The following is a 13853-nucleotide window of genomic DNA, read 5'->3' on the forward strand; positions in this document are numbered from 1 at the left end:
AAAACCAACGCAATGCTCAAGAGGTAGCAAGAAGGATTTATTTATGGAGTCTTGGCGTTGATCATGTTTTGCTCCTGAGAGAGGCTTAGTCAACGGGTCTGCAACATTCAGATCCGTATGTATCTTGCAACTCTCTATGTCTCCCTCCTTGACTTGATCGCGGATGGAATTGAAGCGTCTCTTGATGTGTTTGGTTCTCTTGTGAAATCTGGATTTATTTGCCAAGGCAATTGCACCAGTATTGTCACAAAAGATTTTCATTGGACCCAATGCACTAGGTATGACACCTAGATCGGATATGAACTCCTTCATCCAGACTCCTTCATTTCCTGCTTCCGAAACAGCTATGTATTCCGCTTCACACGTAGATCCCGCCACGACGCTTTGCTTAGAACTGCACCAAGTGACAGCTCCTCCATTCAATAAAAATATGTATCCAGTTTGTGACTTAGAGTCATCTCGATCAGTGTCAAAGCTTGCATCGACATAACCGTTTACGACGAGCTCTTTGTCACCTCCATAAATGAGAAACATATCCTTAGTCCTTTTCAGGTATTTCAAGATGTTCTTGACCGATGTCCAATGATCCACTCCTGGATTACTTTGGTACCTCCCTGCTAAAATAATAGCAAGGCACACATCAGGTCTGGTAAACATCATTGCATACATGATAGAACCTATGGCTGAAGCATAGGGAATGACTTTCATTTTCTCTCTATCTATTACAGTGGTCGGGCATTGAGTCTGACTCAACTTCACACCTTGTAACATAGGCAAGAACCCTTTCTTTGCTTGATCCATTTTGAACTTCTTCAAAACTTTATCAAGGTATGTGCTTTGTGAAAGTCCAATTAAGCGTCTTGATCTATCTCTATAGATCTTGATGCCCAATATATAAGCAGGTTCATCGAGGTCTTTCATTGAAAAATTCTTATTCAAGTATCCTTTTATGCTATTCAGAAATTCAGTATCATTTTTGATCAACAATATGTCGTTCACATATAATATTAGAAATGCAACAGAGCCCCCACTCACTTTCTTGTAAATACAGGCTTTTCCAAAAGTCTGTATAAAACCATATGCTTTGATCACACTATCAAAGCGTATATTCCATCTCCGAGATGCTTGCACCAGTCCATAAATGGATCGCTGGAGCTTACACACTTTGTTAGCACCTTTTGGATCATATACAACTCTTCTTTATGATATCCATTAAGGAATGCAGTTTTGACATCCATTTGCCAAATTTCATAATCATAAAATGCGACAATTGCTTACATGATTCAGACGGACTTAAGCATCGCTACGAGTGAGAAGGTCTCATCGTAGTCAACTCCTTGAACTTGTCAAAAACCTTTCGCAACAAGTCATGCTTTGTGGATAGTAACATTACCGCCAGCGTCAGTCTTATTCTTGAAGATTCATTTATTCTCTATGGCTTCCCGATCAACGGGCAAGTCAACCAAAGTCCACACTTTGTTCTTATACATGGATCTCATCTCAGATTTCGTGGCCTCAAGCCATTTTCCGGAATCTGGGCTCATCATTGCTTCCTCATAGTTCGCAGGTTCGTCATGGTCAAGTAACATGACTTCCAGAACAGGATTACCGTACCACTCTGGTGCGGATCTTACTGTAGTTGACCTAGGAGGTTCGGTAGTAACTTGATCAGAAGTTTCATGATCACCATCATTAGCTTCCTCACTAATTGGTGTAGGAACCATAGGAACTGATTGTTGTGATGGACTACTTTCCAATAAGGGAGTAGGTACAATTACCTCATCAAGTTCTACTTTCCTCCCACTCACTTCTTTCGAGAGAAACTCCTTCTCTAGAAAGGACCCATTTTTAGCAACGAATATCTTGCCTTCGGATCTATGATAGAAGGTGTACCCAACAGTCTCTTTGGGATATCTTATGAAGACACATTTTTCCGATTTGGGTTCGAGCTTATCAGGTTGAAGATTTTTCACATAAGCATCGCAGCCCCAAACTTTAAGAAACGACAACTTGGGTTTCTTGCCAAAGAACAGTTCATAAGGTGTCGTCTCAACGGATTTCGATGGTGCCCTATTTAACGTGAATGTAGCCGTCTCTAAAGCATAACCCCAAAACGACAACGGTAAATCAGTAAGAGACATCATAGACCGCACCATATCTAATAAAGTGCGGTTACGACGTTCGGACACACCATTACGCTGTAGTGTTCCAGGTGGCGTGAGTTGCGAAACTATTCCGCATTGTTTCAAATGAAGACCAAACTCGTAACTCAAATATTCTCCTCCACGATCAGATCGTAGAAACTTTATTTTCTTGTTACGATGATTCTTCACTTCACTCTGAAATTCTTTGAACTTTTCAAATATTTCAGAATTATGTTTCATCAAGTAGATGTACCCATATCTGCTCAAATCATCTATGAAGGTTAGAAAATAATGATACCCGCCACGAGCATCAACACTCATCGGACCGCATACATCAGTATGTATTATTTCCAATAAGTCTGTTGCTCGTTCCATTGTTCCGAAGAACGGAGTCTTAGTCATCTTGCCCATGAGGCATGGTTTGCAAGCATCAAGTGATTCATAATCAAGTGACTCCAAAAGTCCATCAACATGGAGTTTCTTCATGCGCTTTACACCAATATGACCTATACGGTAGTGCCACAAATAAGTTGCACTGTCATTGTTAAACTTATATCTTTTGGCTTCAATACTATGAATATGCATATCACTACTATCAAGATTTAGTAAAAATAGACCACTCATCAAGGGTGAATAACCGTCTCGCATCAAACAAGATCCACATATAATGTTCATGCTTAACGCTGGCACCAAATAACAATTATTCAGGTCTAAAACTAATCCCGAAGGTAGATGTAGAGGTAGCATGCCGATGGTGATTACATCGACTTTGGAACCATTTCCCACGTGCATCATCACCTCGTCCTTAGCCAATCTTCGCTTAATCTGTAGCCCCTATTTCGAGTTGCAAATATTAGCAACAAAACTAGTATCAAATACCCAGGCGCTACTGCGAGCATTAGTAATGTACACATCAATAACATGTATATCAAATATACCTTTCACTTTGCCATCCTTCTTATCCGCCAAATAATTGGGGCAATTCCGCTTAAAGTGACCAGTCCCTTTGCAGTAGAAGCACTTAGTCTCAGGCTTAGGTCCAGACTTGGGCTTCTTCACTTGAGCAGCAACTTGCTTGCTGTTCTTCTTGAAGTTCCCCTTCTTCCCTTTGCCCTTCTTCTTGAAACTGGTGGTCTTGTTGACCATCAACACTTGATGCTCCTTCTTGATTTCTACCTCCGCGGCCTTTAGCATTGCGAAGAGCTCGGGAATTATCTTATCCATCCCTTGCATATTATAGTTCATCACGAAGCTCTTGTAGCTTTGTGGCAGTGATTGAAGAACTCTGTCAATGACACTATCATCAGGAAGATTAACTCCCAGCTGAGTCAAGTGGTTGTGGTTGTTGGGGAACGTAGTAATTTCAAAAAAATTCCTACGCACACGCAAGATCATGGTGATGCATAGCAACGAGAGGGGAGAGTGTTGTCTACGTACCCTCGTATACCGAAGCGGAAGCGTTGATGCAACGTAGAGGAAGTAGTCGTACGTCTTCCCGGTCCAACCGATCCAAGCACCGTTACTCCAGCACCTTCGAGTTCTTGGCACACGTTCAGCTCGATGACACTCCCCGGGCTCCGATCCAGCAAAGCTTCGGGGAGGAGTTCCGTCAGCACGACGGCGTGGTGACAATCTTGATGCTCAACCATCGCAGGGCTTCGCCTAAGCACCACTACAATATGACCGAGGTGGAATATGGTGGAGGGGGGCACCGCACACGGCTAAGGAACGATCACGAAGATCAACTTGTGTGTCCTAGGGTGCCCCTTTGCCCCCGTATATAAAGGAGCCAAGGGGAGGGGGTGGCCGGCCAAGGAGGGCGCGCCAAGGGGGAGTCCTGCTCCCACCGGGAGTAGGACTCCCTTCTTTCGTGGTTGGAGAAGGAGAAGTGGGAAAGAGGAGAAAGAGGGAAAGGAAAGGGGGGGGGCGCCGCCCCCCTCTCCTTGTCCTATTCGGACTAGGGAGGGGAGGGGCGCGTGGCCACCTCTTGCCTCCTTTCCTCTTCTCCCTTAGGGCCCATGTAGGCACAATAACCCCCGGGGGGGTTCCGGTAACCCCCCGGTACTCCAGTAAAATCCCGATTTCACCCGGAATGATTCCGATATCCAAATATAGGCTTCCAATATATCGATCTTTATGTCTCGACCATTTCGAGACTCCTCGTCATGTCCATGATCACATCCGGGACTCCGAACAACCTTTGGTACATCAAAATACATAAACTCATAATGAAACTATCATCGTAACGTTAAGTGTGCGGACCCTACGGTTCGAGAACAATGTAGACATGACCGAGACACGTTCTCCGGTCAATAACCAATAGCGGAACCTGGATGCTCATATTGGTTCCTACATATTCTACGAAGATCTTTATCGGTCAAACCGCATAACAACATACGTTGTTCCCTTTGTCATTGGTATGTTACTTGCCCGAGATTCGATCATCGGTATCTCAATACCTAGTTCAATCTCGTTACATTAGTTGCAATGCTTGCAAGGCTTATGTGATGTGCATTACCGAGAGGGCCCAGAGATACCTCTCCGACAATCGGAGTGACAAATCCTAATCTCGAAATACGCCAACCCAACATGTACCTTTGGAGACACCTGTAGAGCACCTTTATAATCACCCAATTACGTTGTGACGTTTGGTAGCACACAAAGTGTTCCTCCGGCAAACGGGAGTTGCATAATCTCATAGTCATAGGAACATGTATAAGTCATGAAGAAAGCAATAGCAACATACTAAACGATCGGTTGCTAAGCTAATGGAATGGGTCATGTCAATCAGATCATTCACCTAATGATGTGATCCCGTTAATCAAATAACAACTCTTTGTCCATGGTTAGGAAACATAACCATCTTTGATTAACGAGCTAGTCAAGTAGAGGCATACTAGTGACACTCTGTTTGTCTATGTATTCACACATGTATTATGTTTCCGGTTAATACAATTCTAGCATGAATAATAAACATTTATCATGATATAAGGAAATAAATAATAACTTTATTATTGCCTCTAGGGCATATTTCCTTCAGTGGTACCCAGACATTCTGAGTATATGTTCACTAACAGAAATATTCTCCTCCATTTTGTAGCTGTAGAACTTATTGGAGACTTCGTATCTCTCAATCTGGACATTTGCTTGAAATATTAACTTCAACTCCTAGAACATCTCGTATGCTCCATGACATTCAAAACATCGTTGAAGTCTCGGTTCTAAGCCGCATGGCACACTGAACTATCGAGTAGTCATCAACTTTGCTTTGCCAGGCGTTCTTAACATCGTCAGCAGCATCTGCAGCAGGCTTGTCACCCAGCGGTGCTTTCAGGACGTAATTCTTCTGTGCAGCAATGAGGATAATCCTCAAGTTACGGACCCAGCCTGTGTAATTTCTACCATCATCTTTCAACTTAGCTTTCTCTAGGAACGCATTAAAATTCAATGGAACAACTGCACGGGCCATTTATCTACAACAACATAGACATGCAAAATACTATCAGGTACTAAGTTCATGATAAATTAAAGTTCAATTGATCATATTACTTAAGAACTCCCACTTAGATAGACATCCCTCTAATCATCTAAGTGATCACGTGATCCATATCAACTAAACCATGTCCGATCATCACGTGAGATGGAGTAGTTTTCAATGGTGAACATCACTATGTTGATCATATCTACTATATGATTCACGCTTAACCTTTCGCTCTCAGTGTTCCGAGGCCATATCTGCATATGCTAGGATCGTCAGGTTTAACCCGAGTATTCTGCTTGTGCAAAACAGGCTTGCACCCATTGTATGTGAACGTAGAGCTTATCACTCCCGATCATCATGTGGTGTCTCGGCACGACGAACTGTAGCAACGGTGCATACTCAGGGCGAACACTTGTACCTTGAAATTTAGTGAGAGATCATCTTATAATGCTACCGCCGTACAAAGCAAAATAAGATGCATAAAGGATAAACATCACATGCAATCAAATAGGTGATATGATATGGCCATCATCATCTTGTGCCTTTGATCTCCATCTCCAAAGCACAGTCATGATCACCATCGTCACCGGCTTGACACCTTGATCTCCATCGAAGCATCATTGTTGTCTCGCCAACTATTGCTTCTACGACTATCGCTACCGCTTAGTGATAAAGTAAAGCAATTACATGGCGATTGTATTTCATACAATAAAGCGACAACCATATGGCTCCTGCCAGTTGCCGATAACTGTGTTACAAAACATGATCATCTCATACAACAATTTATATAATCACGTCTTGACCATATCACATCACAACATGCCCTAGAAAAACAAGTTAGACATCCTCTATTTTGTTGTTGCAAGTTGTACGTGGCTGCTACGGGCTTCTAGTGAGAACCGTTCTTACCTACGCATCAAAACCACAACGTAGTATAGCGATTGTTTTTTGATCTCTAGAAAGAACCATGTTCATTGAAACCGATTCAACCAAAGTTGGAGAAACAAACACCCACTAGCCACCTGTGTGCGAAGCACGTCGGTAGAACCAGTCTCGCGTAAGTGTATGCATAATGTCGGTCTGAGCCGCTTCATCCAACAATACCACTGAATCAAGAATCAACTAGTGACGGTAAGCAATATGTATATATCCACGCCCACAACTCCTTTGTGTTCTACTCGTGCATATAACATCTACACATAGACCTGGCTCGGATGCCATTGTTGGGGAACGCAGTATTTCAAAATTTTCCTGCGATCACGCAAGATCTATCTAGGAGATGCATAGCAATGAGCGGGGAGAGTGTGTCCACGTACCCTTGTAGACCGAAAGCGGAAGCGTTAAGTAATGCGGTTGATGTAGTCGAACGTCTTCGCAATCCAACCGATCAAGTACAGAACGCACGGCACCTCCGCGATCTGCACATGTTCAGCTCGGTGACGTCCCTCGTACTCTTGATCCAGTTGAGGCCGAGGGAGAGTTTATTCAGCACGACGGCGTGATAACAGTGATGATGAAGTTACCGACGTAGGGCTTCTCCTAAGCACTACAATGATATGACCGAGGTGGAAATCTGTGGAGGGGGGCACCGCACACGGCTAAGACAACTATCAACTTGTGTGTCCATGGGGTGCCCCCTCCCCCGTATATAAAGGAGTGGAGGAGGGGAGGGCCGACCCTCTCTATGTCGCGCCCCAAGTGGGATTCCTACTCCTAGTAGGAGTAGGTTTCCCCCCTTTCCCTAGTTGGAGTAGGAGAAGAAGGAAGAGGGAGAAGGAGAGAAGGAAAGGGGTGTCGGCCCCCTCCCCAATTCGGATTGGGCTTGGGGGGGGGGCGCCCCCCACTTGGCCGCCTCCTCCTCTCTCCCACTATGGCCCATTACGGCCCATTGACTCCCCGTGGGGTTCCGGTAACCCCCCGGTACTCCGGTAATTGCCCGAACTTATCCGAAACTATTCTGGTGTCCAAACATAGCCTTCCAATATATCAATCTTTATGTCTCGACCATTTCGAGACTCCTCGTCATGTTCGTGATCACATCCGGGACTCCGAACTACCTTCGGTACATCAAAACACATAAACTCATAATACCGATCATCATCAAACGTTAAGCGTGCGGACCCTATGGGTTCGAGAACTATGTAGACATGACCGAGACTCATCTTCGGTCAATAACCAATAGCGGAACCTGGATGCTCATATTGGTTCCTACATATTCTACGAAGATCTTTATCGGTCAAACCGCATAACAACATGCGTTGTTCCCTTTGTCTTCGGTATGTTACTTGCCCGAGATTCGATCGTAGGTATCATCATACCTAGTTCAATCTTGTTACCGGAAAGTCTCTTTACTTGTTCTGTAATGCATCATCTCGTAACTAACTCATTAGTCACACTACTTGCAAGGCTTATGATGATGTGCATTACCGAGAGGGCCCAGAGATACCTCTCCGACAATCGGAGTGACAAATCCTAATCTTGATCTATGCCAACTCAACAAACACCATCGGAGACACCTGTAGAGCATCTTTATAATCACCCAGTTACGTTGTGAAGTTTGATAGCACACTAAGTGTTCCTCCGGTATTCAGGAGTTGCATAATCTTGTAGTCATAGGAACATGTATAAGTTATGAAGAAAGCAACAGCAACAAACTAAACGATCATAGTGCTAAGCTAACGGATGGGTCAAGTCAATCACATCATTCTCTAATGATGTGATCCCTTTCATCAAATGACAACTCTTGTCCATGGCTAGGAAACTTAACCATCTTTGATTAACGAGCTAGTCAAGTAGAGCCATACTAGTGACACTCTGTTTGTCTATGTATTCACACATGTACTAAGTTTCCAGTTAATACGATTCTAGCATGAATAATAAACATTTATCATGATATAAGGAAATATAAATAACAACTTTATTACTGCCTCTAGGGCATATTTTCTTCAGTATTAAGGTTTCCGGTCAATACAATTCTAGCATGAATAATAAACATTTATCATGAAAAAGGAAATATAAAATAAGAACTTTATTATTGCCTCTAGGGCATATTTCCTTCAGTCTCACACTTGCACTAGAGTCAATAATCTAGTTCACATCGCCATGTGATTAACACCAACAGTTCACATCGCCATGTGAATAACACCTATAGTTCACATCGCCATGTGACCAACACCCAAAGGGTTTACTAGAGTCAATAATCTAGTTCACATTGCTATGTGATTAACACTCAAAGAGTACTAAGGTGTGATCATGTTTTGCTTGTGAGAGAGGTTTAGTCAACGGGTCTGCCACATTCAAATCCGTATGTATTTTGCTAATTTCTATGTCTACAATGCTCTGCACGGAGCTACTCTAGCTAATTGCTCCAACTTTCAATATGTATCCATATTGAGACTCAAAGTCATCCGCATCAGTATCAAAGCTTGCATCGACGTAACCCTTTACGACGAACTCTTTTTCACCTCCATAACCGAGAAACATATCCTTATCTCACTAAGGATAATTTTGACCGCTGTCCAGTGATCAACTCCTGGATCACTATTGTACCCCCATGACAGACACATGGCAAGGCACACATTTCGTCTGGCACACAGCTTGGGATGCTTCATAGAATCTATGGCTGAGGCATAGGAAATGACTTTCATTCTCTCTCTATTTTTCTGCTGTGGTCGGGCTTTGAGTCTTAATCAACTTCATACCTTACAATTCAGGCAAGAACTCCTTCTTTGACTGATCCATTTTGAACTTCTTCAAAACTTTATCAAGGTATGTGCTTTGTGGAAGTCCTATCAAGCGCCTTGATCTATCTCTATAGATCTTGATGCCCAATATATAAGTAGCTTCACCGAGGTCTTTCATTGGAAAACTCTTATTCAAGTATCCTTTTATGCTATCCAGAAATTCTATATCATTTCCCATCAACAATATGTCATCCACAAATAATATTAGAAATGCTACAGAGCTCCCACTCACTTTCTTGTAAATACAGGCTTCTCCAAAAGTCTGTATAAAACCATATGCTTTGATCACATCATCAAAGCGTATATTCCAACTCCGAGATGCTTGCACTAGTCCATAAATGGATCGCTGGAGCTTGCACACTTTGTTAGCACCTTTAGGATCGACAAAACCTTCTGGTTGCATCATATACAACCCTGCTTTAAGAAATCCATTAAGGAATGCAGTTTTGACGTCCATTTGCTTGATTTCATAATCATAATATGCGGCAATTGCTAACATGATTCGGACAGACTTAAGCATCGCTATGAGTGAGAAAGTCTCATCGTAGTCAACTCCTTGAACTTGTCAAAAACCTTTTGCGACAAGTCGAGCTTTGTAGACAGTAACATTACCATCAGCGTCAGTCTTCTTCTTGAAGATCCATTTATTTTCTATGGCTTGCCGATCATCGGGCAAGTCCACAAAGTCCATACTTTGTTCTCATACATGGATCCTATCTCAGATTTCATGGCCTCAAGCCATCTGTCGGAATCTGGGCTTATCATAGCTTCTTCATAGTTCGTAGGTTCGCCATGGTCTAACAACATGACTTCCAGGACAGGATTATCATACCACTCTGGTGCAGAACGTGCTCTGTTCGACCTACGAGGTCCAGTAGTAACTTGATCCCAAGTTTCATGATCATCATCATTAGCTTCCTCTCTAGTTGGTGTAGGCATCATGGGAACGGATTTCACTGATGTGCTACTTTCCAATTTGAGAGAAGGTACAAATACCTCATCAAGTTCTACTTTCCTCCCGCTCACTTCTTTCGAGAGAAACTCCTTCTCTAGAAAGGATCCATTCTTAGCAACAAAGATCTTGCCTTCGGATCTGTGATAGAAGGTGTGCCCAGCAGTTTCTTTTGGGTTCAAGCTTATCAGGCTGAAGCTTTTTCACATAAGCATCACAACCCCAAACTTAAAAAAATGACAATTTAGGTTTCTTGCCAAACCATAGTTCATACGATGTCGTCTCAACGAATTTAGACGGTGCCCTATTTAACATGAATGCAGTTGTCTCTAGTGCATAACCCCAAAACAATAGTGGTAAATCGGTAAGAGACATCATAGATTGCACTATATCTAATAAAGTACGATTACGATGTTCGGACACACCATTACCCTGTGGTGTTCCAGGTGGTGTGAGCTATGAAACAACTCCACATTGTTTTAAATGAAGGTCAAACTCGTAACTCAAATATTCGCCTCTACGATCAGATCATAGAAACTTTATTTTCTTGTTACGATGATTATCCACTTCACTTTGAAATTCTTTAAACTTTTCAAATGTCTCAGACTTGTATTTCATTAAGTAGATATAGCCATATCTGCTCAAATCATCTGTGAAGGTCATAAAATAACGATACCATCCGCGAGCCTCAACACTCATCGGACCGCATACATTGATATGTATTATTTTTAATAAGTCAATAGCTCGTTCCATTGTTCCGGAGAATGGAGTTTTAATCATCTTGCCCATGAGGCATGGTTCGCAAGTATCAAATGATTCATAATCATGTGATTCCAAAAGCCTATCTGCATGGAGTTTCTTCATGCGCTTTACACCAATATGACCTAAACGGCAGTCCCACAAGTATGTTGCACTATCATTATCTACTTTGCATCTTTTGGCATCAATATTATGAATATGTGTATCATTACGATCGAGATTCAGTAAACCATTTATATTGAGTGTATGACCATAGAAGGTTTTATTTATGTAAACAGAACAACAATTATTTTTTGACTTAAATGAATAACCGTACTGCAATAAACATGATCCAATCATACTCATGCTCAACGCAAACACCAAATAACATTTATTTAGGTTCTACACTAATTCCGAAGGTAGAGGGATTTTGCGATGGTGATCTTATCAACCTTGAAATCACTTTCAACACACATCGTCACCTTGCCATTAACTAGTCTATGTTTATTTTGCAACTCCTGTTTCGAGTTACTAATCTTAGCAACTGAACCGGTTCATTATTTGTAACTCCTCCACCAACAAACACAAGCCATCGCTAACCGAATCCATGGGTGGTTTCCATACCAACAACAGTCCTGAGGGAGTTTTGTTTAATTATTTGTAATTTTTGGTTTCGGAACTGGGCATCCCTATTACCAACCCCTCTCATGGAAGGACGAGTGAATAAACACTCATCATGAGAATAACCCGCTTAGCATGGAAGATACTGACCACTCCATGTCGCTCCTTGAGCGGTCCAGGCACATAGAACAGATCTTCCTTTGAAATTTTAGAGGTGACACATGCAAATTTACTTGGAACGACAGAGTAATACCGTATATAGATAGATATAGTGGACTCATCTGGAATAACGTCGGTTTAAGGATTTGTGATGCACAAGCAGTATTCCCGGTTAATACAGGCGAAGGCTAGCAAATTGGTTAAGAAGCGACAGAGCGAAAACGGTCATGAATATGCATTATAAATAATTAACATTGAATACTAGCATGAGTAGGATATAAATGCCATGAACATAAATATCGTGGAAGCTATGTTGGTTTTGATTCAACTACATGCGTAAACATGTGCCAAGTCAAGCCACTTGAAACATTCAGAGAAGAATACCATATCATCATGTCGGATTCGGGGCTCCGCAGACCCAAAAAAGGTTCGAACTCTGGGACGTGTGCGAAGAAAGGTTTAGAATCTATCCTACAAAACCGCCTAACTTCTAATGCCGCTACCGAGTTGTGCTCTTTGTTGTCTCTATTGCAAGACTTCCAGGTGGCGCGAGGACCAGACGAGCGCTACCTCAACGGTGGCATGCGTTTCTCTATGCGGGCCGCCTATCAACTGACCATGGGCGACAACGATGAGGATGCGCATGTTGTTGCCATCTGGTCTTCATACATTCCAAACCGTGTGAAGATCTTTGCATGGCTCATGTTCTGTGGACGTCTCAACTTCGAAAGCAACCTCCTCCGCAAGCACATCGTCTCAGAGTCACTTTGCCCATGATTTGGGTTTGACAACGAAACCAATTCACACATCTTCGCCCATTGCCCACTTGCACAACGGGTATGGCAGCGGATCGGACTCTCACCCCCCCCCCCCCCCCCCCCCCCCCCCCCCAGCTCCATCAACGACCTTTGGGACTGTCGCTCCCTAGCGAGGTGGATGTGCTAATCTGGCACTCCATCCTCCTCACAATGTATTGCGGAAGATATAGGACTGCAGAAACGCTATGACTTTCAAGCAACAGAACCACCACAGCATCTTCACCCTTAAGCGAATCATTGACGACTTTAATGCTCTAGACGCACCAGATGAAGAAACCGGCACACAAACAGGCCGCTTCATCATGGCATTCCTACTTCTTATTACGATTACACATACTTATGTAATTCACCTTTGTAATCAGACAAACATTAGGTTACAAAATTGAGAAATATATTCAGGTGGGGAGCTCCCTCCGCGTTGATTTTCAAAGAAAAATCTCGGCAACCTTTTCTCCAAACTGAATTCATGTGTTAATTGAAACGTTTCTATCTCTAACTAATAACTACGTGCGTGCGTCTCCGGTGATGAGTTGATTCAATTTTTTTAGGACAAAGTTGATCGTGTATTTAAGCGTGCATCTCACACCATGGCGGTGAAGCATACATACGTCTAGGAACCATGAATCTCGTACGTACGTGTACCGTGTACGTGGCAGGAGCATGTGGCAAGAATAAAAAAAGGTATGAAATGATTCGACTCTGCTGACTTGACCTCTGCTCCGGCCCCTGATCGATCGGTAGTCTTTGTAGCATAGCCGAAATGAAATGCACCCGAGCAATCCGTATAATAATAATATCACCACGTTACCACTGCACGCATCTGGATTTGGTCGCCAATCGGTGATCTGATGATTGCACATGCGCGGGTTCCCTATTCTCAGGATGAGATCGCGGCGCCGGCGGCAACGAACCGCGAACACTGGATCGGTTGGAGGCGCGCACATTGATTCGCCCGCCGTGTCATGGTGTCCGTCGATCTGATAGGGTGATCCTGCCACCGGCCTGGTTTTTGTCGCCACGTCCCTTTCTTGCGTCGGGTGGACTTGGCGGAGGAGTCTGATTGATCGGGCGCCATAGCAACAGCTAGCTCGACTACGAGCAGGTTGGTACAGGGCCGAAGGAGTAGTTCGGGGCTGGCGGCGACCGGCGGATGAGGAGGCAGGCAGGCAGCGGCATCTTTTAGCTTTGGGGGCTGGA

This window comes from Triticum urartu, chromosome 3 (genome assembly GCF_003073215.2).
Source record: "Triticum urartu cultivar G1812 chromosome 3, Tu2.1, whole genome shotgun sequence".
In the NCBI taxonomy this organism is placed as follows: domain Eukaryota; kingdom Viridiplantae; phylum Streptophyta; class Magnoliopsida; order Poales; family Poaceae; genus Triticum; species Triticum urartu.